The following is a 14699-nucleotide window of genomic DNA, read 5'->3' as shown; positions in this document are numbered from 1 at the left end:
CAAAATCAACATAAGTATGGATGAGATTAGGCCACCACTTTTTCATATTCTTTTTGTGTGTGGTATGTTTCATGAGTATAGTCCATTATACTATGTCTCTAATACGCATTAACACCAATATTCTATTGCCCGACCTCAAATAGTTGTGACTTCTACATAAGCCCAATTGTGATTGCTTAACATAGCGTTAAATTTGTGACACAAAAGGCATATAATTCTAGTTATTCAGATTGTAAGTCTCCCTTTTTTCGTGGTATTGTGTGGAAACTTGGCCTTTTTTCCTTTCTTTGGAAGATGTCTTGGTTCAAGGATCCATGCTTGTGATAAGTGGGTTGAGTGTTCTCCAAAGAATGACTTAAAATAAAAAGCAAAAGCAATACTAACTTCTAACTCATTAACAACTAACATTTAATTTCAAGTCATTTACTTTAATGCACTTTATTTTTAAGCCTTATTCATTTGCCATTATTCATACCATTTTAATTGTTTATGTTAATGCCATTTTCACTTTGTCCACTTGGACCATATTGTGTGATATATCTTGTTTGTGTATATTGTATTTGTTTTGTGGTCTTGGATCATTAATGTACATAATAAGAACAAAAATCCTAAAAAAATATCTTGTGTGGACTGTATGTTTGATCTGAGACAATTGGACTTAGAATTTAGGCAACACTTCCTATGCAAAGGACTTGGTCAATGCCAAATTTTATGAAACCAAGCTTGCAATTTGAATCTTCATCTGATACATCATTGAAGATCCATTTAAGTTCATCTGCAACATGATCATTGTGAAGTTGTTATGTTGAACCTGTGATTTATGGAATTTATCTTCTACATGGGCAAATTTGAAGAAAATCATGGAGTACTAAGCTTGGATGTGGCTATCTTTATTTGATGCCTTGCTCTTCAAGTTGATTTTTGTGCATTGTTTGTTGCTTGATTCTAATGTCCAAGGGAATTTGGGTTTCTATATGACATTTTTGTCTATTGGATTGCAGCCCATTGGTCAGATCTTTTCAAATATTAACTTTTAAATTTGTGCTTAGGATTAGTCCCTTCATCTTCTCCCCATTTCTTTAATTTCAAAATCTCCCCCCCCCCTTTTTGAAAACTTCTTAGCTTGTTCTTGTTTTTCTAAAATTAGACCATATTGCAAACTAGAAACTTTGGCCTTATGCCATTGCATTTTTAAACTTCTTTTCTTAATCAAAAAATTGTAAATAAACTTTACTATACTTGACTTAAAATTTTCAAAAGCCAAAAAGAACTAAATCATTCAAACCATTTTAGGCCTTTGGGAATTTCAAACTTAATTTTTGTTAAAAAAGCAATGTATCCACTTTGAAATTTATACCATGAACTACGAGGTTTTGATCCCTCATTTTATGTTGGTACGTAGGCACAAGTACGAAGGTCTTGTCAAACACAAAAGTATAATTAATGAATTCTTTTCTCATCCCCCCATTCTATTTGTTTGTAAACATCATCTTGTACAAAAATACATATGCACACAAAAAAGGGCTCCCTAGGAGTACCTAGGACACTTTGGGTGCTAACACCTTCCCTTTGTGTAACCAACCCCCTTACCTGTAATCTCTGGCATTTTATTAGTTTTGATTTGAAAACTTCTTATTTTTGGATTTTGTCCGTACTTTCCCCTTTTTCCTTAGAAACAATAAAAGCGCGGTGGCGACTCTTGTTATTCGATATCTTGCTTATCCATAGCTTGATGATCATGAATTTACCACTACAGGTTCCAAGGAGTTTCAAGCCACTCAGAAGGTGCCGATGAGTGATTATGGGCAAAGATTCGAAGCTAAAAGAGCTTGAATCGAAGAAATAGTTAACTAGTTTTTGAGGTATCGGGTTCAAATGGTTTCATAGTTTATTTGGCTATCAAAGCTTGCAAATGAAGGAAAATGATTCCTCTATTTATAGGGAATGAAGTGAGATCATGGTACATGTTAAATGGTGGAAAATTCGTGTGAATTAGGTCAGAACTTTGAGCATTTTCCAAGAGTGTGAAATGGAACGTGAAATGCGTGAATTGATGATGAAACCAAGTCGTTTTGCACTTGCTCAGATGCGTTTTGCTTTTCTAAAGAGGTTGAACATGCGCAGGTGGTCCCAAATTAAACATGAAATGGAATTCGTGACCTGGAATTCGCACAAGAAGTAGAGTCCGTGGTACCATGTTTGAGCTTAGGCCAAATGAAATCCACTTGAGCGTTTTGAGATATCATTTGTGTCAAATGATCTCCTCATGGTGAAGAAGAAAATGCAAAAATAATAAAATCAAAAGGATGCTTGAGTTGAAAATGTCATGGATGGAAATTTGGGGTCGTGACCTGAAATTCTAGGGCATACATTAGGTTGACCAGGTCGTGGGCCTACTTTTGTGCACACATGGGCATCTTGGCCAATTCCAAAATTGATAGACTTTGAGGCAAAATTGATGTTTGACCCTTGAAAAAAAGTTGTAGAAGAGTTCAAATGTGACATTTGGATCAAAGTAGAATCCAAAAATGTTAAGAAATGAGAGAGTTATGGTGTTTGGACCAAGTGACATGCCATACTTGATTTTAGGTCAACCAAACATGTGCCAACTTGTGATTTCTTGAAATTTCTGGCATCCAAAGTCCCAATGATGAATACTTGAATACCAAATGAAGGAAAATTGATTGTCCTTTGAAGAATATTGATAATTGCTTGAAAATTGGATGGAGATGGCATGGAAATAAACACATGAACCATACTTGAATTAACTTTGAAAACATGCACCAAATTTAAACTTCTCTTGATCAAATGACTTTGAATGAAGCTTGGCATGAATGTGACCTAAGATCATAGGTCATGCCCTGAAGTAAAAGCACTTATGGACTACTCGTTGACCAAACTTTGACCTTGGGAATCAAAACCGTAATTTAGAAACCAAACTTAATCCTTTGATTGCAAGTCCCTACCTTGTACAATAAGAAAAAGGAAATAACACATATTTTTGTATTTTGAATAAGATTAGCAAAGTTAGATGCAAGCAAGCAAAAAGGTAAAAAGATAACACAAATGGTGCTTAATGATCTCCTACAAAGGCAACTTGTAATTTTGGTTGAAATGCAAATGATATGATAGGTGGAATCTTATGGGTAAAATTAGGGTATGACACTCGGATTTCCCTTTTCTCGCTTAGTGATACCCAGTGAGGCCTTCAAGCGAGATCCCAGCGAGACTCGGGTGAGACCAGACAGAATGTCACATTTCCTCAAGATCAACTTTCTCTCTTAGCGAAACCGACCATCCCCTAGCGATAATAGCATAACATTTTCTGCTACAAGCCATTGGTTTGCTCGCCTAGTGAGTTATTCCCTCTCCTAGAGAGACTTGTAGAACTCAGCAAGCAATAAAACATAATAGGATGAATAAAACAAGTGATAACAACACCATGTCATAGTATATCACAAATAAACAAGGAAGATAACAAGAACATCATATGTTAGCATAAACTTCATGATTATGTTAAAACACACAAACCTTAATCCCATCATCATGTAAAACTTCCCCCAAAGGATAAAACTACCTAGAACCCACCTCTCGTAGATGAAGATGATGAAATACTTGAGATGAAAAGATGATCCAAGCTTGTATATCTCTTATTCCAAGTTTTCATTCTTTTTCCTCTTCTTTCTCTTCTCTTCTTTTCTCTTTATATTTCTCTTTTTACTAACAAGGCAAAGTTGGAAAGAAAAAGTATATAAGAAAATATCTATAAAGAAGATGTCTATTATAGAGGGTAATTGGCCATGTATTAATGTAACCAAAATGTTCCTTTCTTTCATTAATTGACAAAGGTCAACTAAATTAAATGATAATTAAGCTCATATGAGTTCACTAGGTACTCTAATTGTCCCAACTAACAAGGAATATAGCACATAAGAACTCAGTTTGTCCCAACTGATTATGAATGGATCATTTAAGACGATATGAGATATTACATTCTCCCCCCTTAAACAAAAATTCATCCTCGAATTTAAAAGATTTACCTGAAAGAGATAAGGATAAGCTTCTCACATCTCGGACTTTAGCTCCTAAGTAGCTTCGCCCGGGTGCGATCCTTCCCAAAGAACATTGACAAGAGGAATCTTCTTATTCCTTAATGTCTTAGTCCCATAATCTACGATCTGATTGAGCTGAGGTATGAAAGAAATATATGATTCTACCTCAAAAGTATCTAGAAGAACATGTTGAAGAGGATCATGAATGAATCTTCGAAGTTGAGACACATGAAATACATCGTGCGTATCGGAGAGTGGAGATGGTAATTCCAAACTGTAAGTTGCCTCACTGATCCTCCCAATAATCTGATATGGTCCAAGGTACCTTGGACTTAACTTTCATGACTTAAAAGGTCCTTTTGAATCTCAATCTTGGAGTAATCTTCAAGAATACATACCTTTTATGAACTCCAATGGTCTCCATCTACAGTCTGTATAACTATTTTGACGATCTTGAGCCTTTTAATATTTTCTTGTATCATCTTTATCTTTTCAGTGGTCTCTTGAATAATTCTCGGTCCTATGACCCCCTTCTCTCTAACGTTCGTCCAATAAAGATGACTTTGACGTCTCATTCCTTAAAAAAGCTTCATATGGAGCCATACCAATACTAGAATGATAATTGTTATTGTATCCAAATCCAATCAAAGGTAGGAGGTCTTTCCAATTTATTCCACTTTCAAGCACATATGCCCTTAACATATCCTCCAAAGTATGAATCGTCCTTTCGGTTTGATCGTTCGTCTGAGGACGGTTATAAGTACTCAAACAGAACTTCGATCCCATATAGTTTTCAAAGGCTTACCAAAATATTAAAGTAAATTTTGGGTCTCTATCAAATACAATAATATATGAAATACCATGCAACCTCACAATTTCTGTAATGAATAACCTTGCAAGGTGAACAACTTGGTAAGTGATCTTCACTGCAAGGAAATCAGCTGACTTGGTTAATTGATTCATAATCACCCAGATCGAATTGTAACCACCATGAGTGTATGATAACCATAAAGTCCATAAAAATACTATCCCATTTCCATTCCGGAATTTCCAATGGTTGCGACAACCCACCTAGTCTTTGATGTTCGATTTTCACTTGTTGACATACCACACATTCAACCACATACTCAACAATATTCTTCTTCATACCAGACCACCAATAATCTTTCTTATGATACATCTTTGATGAACCTGGATGAATGGTAAACATACTCTTATGTAGAACTTCTAAGACCAATCTCCTTAACTCCACATCCTTCAGAACACACACTCTTTGATTGAACATGAGAATTACATCAGTGGCATTAGTAAAACCTGGTTGAGTTGACACTTCTTGCAATTCGTCATCAAAAAATTGACTTCGTCGAATCCTTTCTTTCAAATCAAAAGTGACACTCAAATTTCCCATCAATACACCATCCTGAGTCCGCGAAAATTGAAGGTTGAGATTTTAGAGTTTTTATAACAAATCATACTCCAACATCATTAATTCAGCCTTGTGTATTTCTTTCCGACTTAACACATCAACCACCTTATTGGCCTTACCTGAATGATACTTTAATTCAAAATCAAAGTGTTACGAGTATTCCATCCACCTCCTTTATCGCGTTTTCAATTCCTTATGATCAAACAGGTGTTTCAAACTCTTGTGATCACTAAACATTTCAAAATTAACTCAATAAAGATAATGATGCCACACTTTCAAAGTAAAGACAACAGCTACTAACTCAAGGTCGTGTGTCAGATATTTCTCTTCATGATTTTTCAGTTATCGTGATGCATTTGCTACAACTTGAGCATTTTGCACCAACATTCTACCTATTCCTTTCTTGGAGGCATCACAAAATACTTTATAAGGCCCATTTGGATTTGGAATTATCAACACAAGTGTGGTAGTCAATGTTTCTTTTAGCTTAGAGAAATTTTTTCACATTCTGCATACCAGCTGAAAGTAATCTCCTTCTGAGTAAGCTGGCTCATTGGTAAAGCAATCTATGAGAATCCTTGGATAAACTTACCGTAGTAACCTGCCAACCCCAGAAAACTTCTGACTTTTGATACATTTTTTGGCCTTTCCCAATCGATAAGTGATTCAACCTTAGATGGGTCTACAACTACTTCTTCTTTGTAATATTACATGACCAAGAAATTTCCGTTCAGTTAACCAAAACTCGCACTTGTGCAGCTTTGTAAAACATTGCTTCTCTTGCAATACTGGTAGAAAAATACTTAAAGGTTCCTCATGCTCTTAGAAGTACGAGAATAAATAAGGATGTCATCGATGAATATCACCACGAACTGATCCAAGTAAGGTTGGAATATTCAGTTCATATAATCCATAAAGACAATAAGTGGATTCGTCACTCCAAAGGGCATCATGAGGAATTCGTAATGGCCATATCGGGTTCTAAATGGAGTCTTTGGGGTGTCTGAACTCTTAACTCAGATTTGATGGTAGCCCGACCGCAAATTGATCTTAGAAAACACACATGATCCTTTCAATTTATCTAGCATATCATATATTTGGGTTAAAGGATACATGTTCTCAATGGTAACCTTACTCAACTGTCTGTAATCAATACACAAACGCATTTCACCATATTTCTTCTTCACTACAAACACTGGAGGTCCCCACGGTAAGAACTCGATTGAACGAAATGTTTAAGTAATAACTCTTCTATCTGGATCTTTAATTCCCTAAGTTCCATAAGTGACATATGGTATGGGCTGACTGAGATAGGGGCAGCTCCTGATACAAAGCTAATAAAGAATTCCACTTCTCTTTCTGGAGGAAGAGAAGTGATGTTCTCGGGAAAAAATTTAGGAAAACCACAGACTATAGGAACTTGTGCAACATTCAATCCTTCACTCGATTCCTTGGTGAGAATCAAGAGAATAAACTTTTCATGTTCAAATAAAAGTTTGGTCATGATAACCGTACCCTCTAAGATAGAGGTTATCACATCATTAGGAGTAGTCTTCTTGGTTGGAATATAAATTACTTTTTCCTCACAACCAATGTACATTGAATTGGAGGAAATATAATCCATTCACAATACCACATAAAACTTCTTAAGTGGTAAATATATGAGATTAATATGGAATACTCGACCATTCACCCATAACAAACAGTTTTCACACATCCACTACGTCTCTACAACATCATATGTGGCAGTAGTTACCACCATCAGAAGAGATAAGGGAATTTCTATTAGCCCAAGACGCTTCATACATTGGTTCTACATAAAGGAATGTGATGCTCCACAATCTAATAATACAAAGCAAGGATGGTTATTCAAGTGACACATGTTGTCAATCAAATAATTATTACCCTTGGTCTTCTTAGAATACAAAGTCTAAACTCGACCAGAATTCTTCTCCTACACTCATACCTTCCTCTATGGATAATCTCTAGCCATGTGACCCTCTCTCTGACATAGAAAACACCTAAGTCCTCTAATAACACATCTCCCAAAATGACATTTCTTACTCAATTTACACCGGGGAGGTTAAAATGGCCTTGCATTATGTCCTTGCTTCCCCTTAAGATACTGGGGTTTCAACTTAAACTGGTGTCTTGGTCTTCCTTGGTCCTTTTGAACAAACCCCTATTGATCGTGTTCCTCTCAAACCCTTTTCAAACTATTCTCAGTAACATAACATTCTCTCAATAACTCCACATAAGTAGTGAACTCTCTCTGAGACACATTGTGAGCAATTTCTCCCCTCATTCCAGATATGAACGGATCCATCTTCCACTTCTCATCCAGTGCATACACGACTTTCTAGGAATAGACAACCATATTCTCAAACTTTTTTGCATACTCGGCCACCAATATATTACCCTGTCTGAGTTGTTGAAATTAAAATTCCTTATGAGTCCTCAAACTACTCGGAAAATACTTATCCAAGAAAGTGGTCTTAAAATGTTCCCAATCTCTGGAAATTCCCTGATTATCCATAAGAGTAGAACCAATTTCCCACCACCTTGCGGTATTGCCCTTCAACATATGCGAAGAAAAAACCACTTTGTCCTCTCCACCACAAGGCACAACCTGAAACATTCTTTCCATATTAGAAAACCAATCACGAGCCTTCAATGGATGTAAGTTACCTTGGAATTTAGGAGGATTCATCCAAAAGAAGTCCTTAAAGTTTCCACCCGGAGCAACCTGTGGAACAACTAGTGATTGAGAACCACCATTTGCTTGTTGCATCACATGTTGCACAAACTGTAAGAACTGAGATGACCATTAAGCCCCATTATCTTCAACTGTAGGTTTCAGTTCCTCATTTCGAGTTCTGCGCCTTTTAGAGCCTTTGCGTCTATCAGCCATGCTCCTTAATTTCATACGTATAAAATTAAGTTGACCAGGCTCAATACTATGATATATGACATCAAGGGAAACGACGATATTACACATTTGAGGCAAAATTGTATAACTTATGATATTTCATGGTTGGATCAAGAATCGACCTTCTCTGATTCCAATTGTAACACCCACATATAGTATATCTATATATATATCTATATATATATATATATATATATATATATATATATATATATATATATATATATATATATAGATAGAGAGAGAGAGAGAGAGAGAGAGAGAGAGAGAGAGAGAGAGAGAGAGAGAGAGAGAGAGAGAGAGAAAGAGAAAGAAAGAGAGAGAAAGAGAGAGAAAACATTACATATAGTATTAACTGGTACTGATACACATAAGTGCCTATCAACATCATTATATACACATGTCCAAAAAGAATAATATACAATATGACACATGATATACAAGAGCGCCTAAACAAAATTTAAGATCTATGTACAATATCCACATATGCAAATATGCTACAATGGAATATCACGAGCACAAAGTCTTCGAAACATCAACCGGTAAGCTTACCATTTCCCATAACCTATTTAGAACCACCTAAAAACAATAATGATAGTGGGATGAGATAATAATCTCAATGGATTCCCTATCTTATGGGTCCACTCGGCTCAAAAAGGCTGTCATAGATTTCTTAACTTAAGCTTCTCAATTTTACAATACATGTGTACACTTACACAATAGATTAAGACTTAAGTGTCTAAGGGATATCCGCATTGTATGGAAACATATAATTTTGAGTTCACATAACTCAATAAATCACTATTCTTAAATGCAACAAAGCATATTTCCCTGACTGAGCCTACGTCTAAGACTTTGGAAACGACTCTCAATTGACAAGGAATAGAGCATTTAAAAGAATATGGGATATTAAATAAGTCATAGGAATTTGGTCATGGTGGGCTAGATATCTCCTGGGTTTAGTCACTACTCAGGGTAGGCTGGGAGACCATACATTGGGAAGGCAGGGGCAAACTTAAACATTCATATCTAGTTTTGGAAGAATATTAATTCTCACAATGTGTTATGTGTATCACAACTCTTGGAACATTCGCCAAATTCGCCAAGTTCTAGGAGCTTATGGTATGGCGTTCTGAGGTGATAAGAAAGTGTGTTTGATAGCCAATTTATGGTTATGTTTGATGTTTTTTTATCCTTGAGATTGGATCGGCTATGGACCTATTATATAAAAAGTTCTTGTAGGTCGAGGATAGGATTATTATTTGCGTGTCTCAGGATTTCAGAACAAACCTAGGTTAGATCCACTGGAACTTACTGAGATTATTATCTCATCTTGATTATTGTTTTTTTTTCAAATAATCAGTAGGTGAACCGGGCCAAAGGGAAGAAGAAGATCTAGTGATACACTTCCAACAATAAAAGGTGGTTACCTATGTATATGTACATAGTAATCTTTTGTTTTATATTTTGTTTCAAAAGAAACATAGTATTTGTTCGAGTCTTGTATTCTGAATATTGTCGTCAGAATTTTGTTTGTTATGTATTGTGACATCTTATGATGTCATGTATAATATTCTAGACAATTATGCATGGTGTTATATTTTTTGTCAAAAATCTGGAAAACAAAATTGGCTCAAATGCAGTTGAGCATTTTTTTAAAATTGGCAACATACAAGTTTTATAATTTAATATTTTTCTAAATAGTAACTATCACGCCTAATTGCAAATACTAAACTATTGAGTTGGTATAACTATATAGATATTGACAAGTTTTTGTTGCAAGATTCAAATTTAAACGAGAGGTTACTATTTAATTTTAAAGTTACTAATACAATCTCCTCTTAACATTTTTGTGATTTTAATATATTGAGTGAATGGGATCTCTAATAGTTAATTCGCGAAATCTTAATTTGAAGTATAAATTAAAAAGTATAATGGTCAAAGTATTCATTATACACTTATCAATACAAATTGCTTACAAATAAAAAAAATATTGAATGTAGTACTTGTCATTATCAACGAGTACTCTACATAAAATAAGTAAAAATCATAAGAGTTTGATGTCTATGTTGTGTGTGGTAATTAATAAGCCAAATAGAAGTACATATGTCCCATAGCTCCAGTGATAAATTCATTTTTATATCTAGATTCTACGGTCACAGTTTCACCATCCTTAATCTTGATTGAACCTTCTTTAGGATAACATTCTGACATTTCAATAACATAACCTTTCTCATTTCCCGCTTTCGTTCCAGTTTCGTATCTTGGTGTTGATGTGCACAATGTTCTTCCATCCTAATGAATGAATCCAACAAAAAAAAAGTTTAGTTAATAAATATTAAAGATTAAAAAACACACTATTAGACAATTAATTTAACGATGTATAGAATCAAGCATATTTATCACCAATTAAAAACTAAATTAATCAAATATAATCATGTTCAATAAAATTTTGTCAAATTAAAAATAAACTCTACCTACCTATCCGTACAGTGTTGCATTAACAACACCTGTATGCACATGAGCAGTGCCATAAATAAGATAACCACCTTTTTCTATAGGGATGCTAGCTTTTTGAACATGAAAAGGGTCATTACTATTGTTTTCTGGAATAGTATATTCTGCCTGTAAAAATTACAAAATATACTCATCAACCAATTATTTATAACGTGAAAATTAATTAAAAATATATGTTGTATAAGGTTTTAGAATTATTTTTATCTTACTTTTATATGGAAATGTAAATTGTTAGTAAATATTATGTTAGTAACTAGAGTTCCCACGAACCTTCTTCTAAGGTGCATATCTCAATCTTTTGAATTATATCTTTATCTTTATTTAACTTAATTGATCAAGAAATTGAAAAATATAATTTAAGTAACTTGTTTACCAGACAATCATGGATTGTTTCAGAACCATTTGTTCTGACTCGATCGGTAGAATCAAGTACATAAAATCTAACAGGAATATGATCTTGGTCCCAATCCACCCAAGTTATTTTGTATCTTAGAGCAAGGTTACTCCTTGGTGCTTGAAACCCCTCTTCCAATTTGCATTGAAATCCATTTTGACAACAAAAGACTCCTCCTTTATACTCAGGGGACAATGGTTTTCCATGTATGTCATACGTCACATTATAAAAATTCTCTGGAAGATTGAATTGGTCACACCTACACTCAGTGCAACTTTTTCTATCTTTTGTACCACGTGTATCAATAACCATGAGACTAAATAACCATCTCTCTTCCCATCCTTCTGTAATATTCGTAGGGTTACCTAGTTCAGCTGCAAAGGGATGTGGAAGATTTGAAACTGTTCCTCACGATTCACTTCCTAAACCCCAATAAAGTGGAAGAATACCTTTGTTGCATGTTCCATCATTTCTTTTGTAAATGGGACCCCCGGTAGGATCATTAGGGGTCATCTGACATATTCTTCCCCTTAGCTACAATATATTTTACACCAAACCAATGATGAAAGTATGTTTCATACAATGGAACAGAATTCCCTTGTTCATCAATTAAATCAACATCAAAGCTTTTGACTCCAATATGGCCCTTTGGAAACTCAATATCAACCAATGCTTTATTCGCAACTTCTCCGGGTCCTACTTCAAACTTTTTTCACACATATTTTGCAGAGTGGATAATTTTTTGAGATATTTGTTGTTGGGAGTAAGTTGTGCTTGGTAGGATCATCAGTATTAATAATGAAAAAATAATTGTTTTAGAGATCATCCTCATGTTTACCTGCACGTGAATTATTATTGCTACATAATTAATTAAAAATAGTTCTGGTAATTTTATTATTTTATGTAAATTGATATATAAATATTAGAATAAGTCCTTAAAAATTAAGAAAATTAATTTGAAAGAAATGTACCTCATGAAAAATCATAATGGAGATTTTCTCTTTCATGAACTTCCAACAAATTTTAAAAATAAAGATGGATTAAATGTAAGTTTGTGAATATGTGGAGATCTTGCATGTTTCTTATTAGAAATCTATATGTTGAATCATAATTGATTGTGTTTGAGATGTTTTTTATTTATTTGAAGGTATATAGTTTCAACAGAAAAAAATTGTTAGAAATTTATTGGGTTTTTGGCAATTCAAATTATTTGAAAAAATTATTTTACCCTACTATTTATAGGTTTAGCAGGTTTCTTTTTGAGTTTTAGATTACATCTCAACCAAAATATTTAATATAATAAGTTTAACCAATAGTTAATTAGTAAGTTGTTCAAGAGAATAGTTAATTAGTTAAAGATTTTTGTTGTTGTCTTTTATTTCATTTTTGGCAAACAATTTCACAAAAAAAAAAAACGTAAATCATACATAGTGTTACTTTTATTCATGTGAACAGTTCAACTAAATTTTAAACCTTTTTTTATCAAGAAATTTTAAGTCTCATTATATATATATATATATATATATATATATATATATATATATATATATATATTATATATATATATATAATATATATATATATATATATATATATATATATATATATATATATATATATATATATATATATATATATATAATGTAACATTCTTCATCTCATAAAACTTTGTGACGACAGATTTTATCAATTAGCATTATACATAAGATTTTAGTTCATTTATATTATTGTATAGTTTATGTAAATTAAATTCATATTTTATCTTTCATGATAACAAACTTTTTTTTAAAGTCCTATGAATTCTTCACAAAAAGAAAAAGTAAATCAGCGATATTAATTTTTAAAATTTACTTTTTTTTAATAAAAGTAAATATACAATTAATAAGAATATAAAAGATACCCCATCATAAACAAAGAGGCGATCAAAATTGTCTCAAAAGTTATTATATTAAATATTTAAAGATTTATGCACAATGAATACAAATAATATATATTATGATAAAGTTTTTATTTCAATTATTTAAAAAGGAATGCGACATTTATTATTTCATTTTAAAAAATAGTTCTTAAACCTAGGTATCTATTATATAAAAAGTTCTTATAAGTCGAGGATAAGATTATTATTTGCGTGTCTCAGGATTTCGGAACAAACCTAGGTTAGATCCGTTGGAACTCATTAAAATTATTATCTCATCTTGATTGTTTTTTTTCTTCAAATAATCAGTAGGTGAACCGAGCCAAAGGGAAGACGGAGACAAAGTGATATGCTTCCAACTTTGAAGGTGGTTAGCTATGTATATGTAGTAATCTTTTGTTTTGTATTTTTTTTTCAAAAGAAACATAGTATTTGATCGAGTGTTGTATTCTGAATGTTGTCGTCAGAATTTTATTTGATATGTATTGTGCCAACTTATGACTTCATGTATAATATTCTAGACAATTATGCATGGTGTTATAATTTTTGTTGAAAATCTGGAAAAAAAATTGGCTCAGGTGCAAATGAGCATTTTTTATCTTGCTATAAATAATTATATGGTCAAATATTTTTACTAATGCAAATAATCATTATGTCAAATATCTTGATTCTAGTGTTGGTGTATAAGGTGATAAAGATGAACAATGGAAATAAGACAAAGAAGAGAGAATAGTAATAAACTTTCATTACTCTAAAACGGTTACAACAAACGCACAGACACACTGCTCTGCTACACTACACAGACTGCAAAAGGAACAATAATATTGTTCACACCATTCACTTGCCTAAATATAAGTGGAACTTAAGTAGAAATACTAAAATATCCTCTAACAAAACTAAAACATTCAACTTAACTAAAACTAAAAACACAAATTAAATCCCTCAAGTGGAGAAATTGATCAGTCTTGACCGCCTTTGTCAAAACATCTGCCAGCTGCTTCTGGGTGCTACAGTGCATAACTTTTAGCACTCCATTCTGATTTTGATTTCTCAGAAAGTGATACTTAGTCTCAATGCTTTCTTCTTCCATGTAGCATTGGATTCTTGGAAAGATTGATTGCAAACTTGTTATCAATCATCAGCTTCAGAGGCTCGTTTAATTTGATCTTAAGATCCTGCAGTAAATTCAAAAGCCACACAGCTTGACATGTAGTCACAAGACCTACAATATATTCTGCTACACAGGTTGACAAAGCAACAATGGGTTGCTTCTTGGAACACCAAGAAATAGGACTTCCCAGAAACTTAAACAAGTATCTGGAAGTACTTCTTCTGTCAGCTCTGTCTCCACACCAATCAGAATTTGAGTAACTCATAAGTTCTTAGTCAGTTTCAGCACCAGAAGAGAACAAAACTACATACTTCAGAGTTCCCATTATATACCTTAGAATTCTAACAGCAATTTG

General features: G+C 33.3%; 1 pseudogene; it reads right to left on the bottom strand.

The window, feature by feature from the left end:
* Window positions 1-10471: 10471 nt before the first annotated feature.
* LOC127095315 (uncharacterized) lies at window positions 10472-12150 on the bottom strand (annotated as a pseudogene).
* Window positions 12151-14699: the final 2549 nt, after the last annotated feature.

Source organism: Lathyrus oleraceus, chromosome 6, assembly GCF_024323335.1.
Source record: "Lathyrus oleraceus cultivar Zhongwan6 chromosome 6, CAAS_Psat_ZW6_1.0, whole genome shotgun sequence".
In the NCBI taxonomy this organism is placed as follows: domain Eukaryota; kingdom Viridiplantae; phylum Streptophyta; class Magnoliopsida; order Fabales; family Fabaceae; genus Lathyrus; species Lathyrus oleraceus.
Note: the sequence above shows the minus strand (reverse complement) of the source record. Positions and strands in the feature narration are given on the sequence as shown.